The following is a 3,849-nucleotide window of genomic DNA, read 5'->3' on the forward strand; positions in this document are numbered from 1 at the left end:
AAAAAGTTATCTCCGTAAACTAAGAATGGAATCTAATTATATATTTTTTATAAAAAAAATGAACATAATTAAACTATAACACAAGTATAATAGATTAAAATTAAATTAATCTCAAATAGTCATTTTTACTTTCACGTAGAAATGACCACTTGCGTGTCTCCCGTTTGCGGCTTATCATGGGTGTTGGAACATGAGAGAGTTCCAGAAATATTATAAACTCGACTTATTCTCGGGTTCATACACAAATTTGGTCAATTCAAGAAGAAATCTCAACCACATAACATTAATTCAACAGAAATCATACCAAATTGAATTCCATATATTAATTACAAATGAGAAACTGAACATTAGTATATTAATGCTACAACATTGTGTAAAATTATTGTTTAAACTGCATACCTTTTAAAAAAAGCGATACTTTTATATATAATAAGTAGGAATAAGCGAGTGTTGTTGAGTTTTAAGATTAAGATTACTATTGATAGATTTCAGATTTAAATGTAATGTTTATTAGAATTGTACTGAGGATGGTCAAATGTTGACTGAAACGTTTACGAATTGTATTTGTTTATTAGAATATATGACTTCTTGACATCGAAGGTTGGTTATATGCTCCTGAATTGTTAATTTTATTCTATAGTTTTAAAAAAGAAAATTCTAAGGGAGGGGGCCATGGCCTCCCCATGGATCCGCCATTGACTTCGTAAAATTTTTTAGGGAATGCCGTTTGCAGTATAAAGTTTGAACTTTTTCCTTTAGTTGAAAAAAAAAACGAAATGCTGCGATTCTTTTTCACAAAGTTACAGCACTTTAAAGTAGCTCTCGCATTTTTACATATACGAGGGCAAATCGATAATCGATTTTTAGAAAAAATATATTATAATAAAACCTTTTTTTTTATCAATTCATTTTTATTCCTCAACATAGTCTCCTTTCAGCTCGATACACTTGATCCAACGATTCTCCAACTTTTTCAAGTCGTCCGAATAATATGATTTATCCAACCCTTCAAAATAAGCCTCTATTTCGGCGATGAGCTGCTCTCTGGTGGTAAATCTCTTTTCTCCGAACCATTTCTTCAGGTTTGGAAACAGGAAATAGTCGCAGGAGGCTAAATGTGGCGAATATGCTGGATGGAGAAGCAATTCGTAGCGGAATTCGTTGAATTTCGGTGCCGAGCACGTATAAACCCGTGCATTGTCTTGATGGAAGAGCAATTTCTTCTTCGCCAAATGGGGATGTTTTTTCTTTAAAATGTTGTGGAAACGGTCCAATAAGGCTGCGCTTTGATCTTTTGATTCGACGAAAGGTAATCGATATGAATTATACCGCGTGTATCCCAAAAAACTGTGGCCACCATCTTTCCGACCAACTTCACGGTCTTCGCTTTCTTCGGAGCTGGTTCACCCGGTGAAGTCCATTGTTTTGACTATTCCTTTGTCTCGGGTGCGAAGTAATGAATTCATGTTTCGTCCACAGTAATGAATCGACGCAGAAATTCATCTGGATTATGTTGAAACATCTCCTAACATTGTTTTGAAATCATCACACGGTCGCGCTTATGGTCCACAGTGAGCAAACTCGGCACCCATCTTGCCGGTAACTTTTTCATACCCAATTGTTCGTGCAAAATTGAAATCACTGTGCCATGTGATATGCCTGTGGCCTCAACAAGCTCGCGCCTGTGGCCTCAACAAACTTTCACTCGTCGATCGGTCAAAACAATATCGTGGATTTTATCGATGATTTCTGGCATAGCAGTCTCAATTGGACGTTTCGAACGAGATGCATCACATGTGAATGTACGACCACGTTCAAATTCATTCACCCAATTGTATACAAACGCTGGTGCAGATGTGCTATGAACATTATCTACTCGGCTTTGATTTCTTTTAGCGTTAAACCTTTCATATGTATAATAGATGTTTGATCACTGCACAAAACTCGTTTTTTCCATTTTGTAAAAAATACAAAGGTTGTTCGCTTTAATCGTCTACAGAAATAACACCACGCGATGAATTCCGCTCAAAATTTGACAGTAATAAAGTTTATTGACTTGCTCTTGTACCTACTACCAATTATCGACATTACCTGTATTATCGGATATGCACCATGGCTGGATGGATTTTGCATATCATGTTTCTGTGTGTAAATTTCAGTAACGCGTGTTATCCCCGCGTTGCCCGATTACTGCTTGCAGTCGATCTCTCATGTTAATGCAGGCCCTAATTTCTTCCTGCGGAATGTCATTCCAGATTTGTACTAGAGTTTGTGACAAGTTTTTAACAATGAGATTGACAAGTTATATTTCCAAATCTGTTAATCTAACGAACCATTATGTTCCATATGTATTCTATGGGAGTCAAATATATTCTTGAAAAGAAACGTATACAAAATTCTAGAAAAATACTGTAGTATACATAACATATACTGTAATATTTCCCTATACCTTTGTATACGTTTCTTTTCAAGAATATATTTCTAAAAGCCCAGAACTCATTACAGAATGTTGAAGCAGTCTAATTGAGTTTTTACCAAAAAATAGCGAGTAATGGCTGCGGTATGTGGCCGTGCATTGTTCTGCGTAAACAAAAAATTTTTTAACAGATTTTGGGCTTTTGAATCGTAGATTATAAGATTTAGCAAGACAACCTTGTCAATCTCAGAGACTTATCACAAGCTCTAGTACAAATCTGGAATGACCTTCCGCAGGAAGTAATTAGGGCTTGCATTAATATAAGAATTGACTGTAAGCAGTAATCGAGCAACGCGGAGGAAACGCGTTACGTACACTAACGTACACACGTAGAAACACGATGTGCAAAATCCATCCAACAATCTCGCCATGATGCATATCCGGTAATGCAGGTAATGTCGGCAATTGGTAATATATATCAAAAATGCGAGGGCTACTTTAAAGTTAAATAACAGCGGTGTAAAGACTCTTTATGTATAAACAAAATAAACAAAATAAATGGCGAAAAAGAGTCGTCGTATAATATATATATTTAATTAAAGATAATAGTCAAAGATTCATAAAATAAAATAAAAAGTACAACGGTGTATAATAAATTATAAAACAAACAAGTTTCGGCTGCTGGATTGAGCCCTCCTCAGATGTAAAAAGAATATAATATAAAAGGCATAAAAGAACATAAAAGAATACAACAGAAGAAAAAAAAATTAATAATAAATCGATAACATTCAGTGACGCAACATTTTTTATCTATTGTCCTTAATGTCTGTAAATTTGGACATTCTGTTCTATTATAGATACGTTGACGACATATGTACTGCGTTGCCCCCCTCTCAGATCGACGTGTTATTAGAGAGATTTAATGCATTCCATCCGCGCCTATAGTTTACCGTAGAGAGAGGCGGAAAAACGATCAATTTCTTGGACGTCACTGTGTCTGTCAACAATAATCGCTTTAATTTCGATTGGTACCGTAAGCCAACATTTTCAGGTAGATTTTTAAACTTCCATTCTAATCATCCATTGACGCAGAAGAAAGGAACTATCTTTTCATTAGTCGACAGAGCCTTTTTATTATCTGACTTTAAGTTTCACACAAAAAATTTGACCGCCATCATTGACATTTTACTTCTGAATGACTATCCACTAGAGAAAGACTTTATCTTTGACTCCATCAATCATAGGATCAAAAATTTGATTAGAAATAGACACAGATTACACGATACCGCGACTGACATTGACTCAACTAATAAGTCTGCCTCTTGGCTTACGGTGCCTTTCATTCCGCTTCATACAGAGAAACTTAGATCTTTGAATAAAAGCAAAAGTGATATCAGGGTGGCCTTCCGCAGCCCTAACAAAATGGGCAAATA

Source organism: Trachymyrmex septentrionalis, unplaced genomic scaffold, assembly GCF_001594115.1.
Source record: "Trachymyrmex septentrionalis isolate Tsep2-gDNA-1 unplaced genomic scaffold, Tsep1.0 scaffold134, whole genome shotgun sequence".
Lineage (NCBI taxonomy): Eukaryota > Metazoa > Arthropoda > Insecta > Hymenoptera > Formicidae > Trachymyrmex > Trachymyrmex septentrionalis.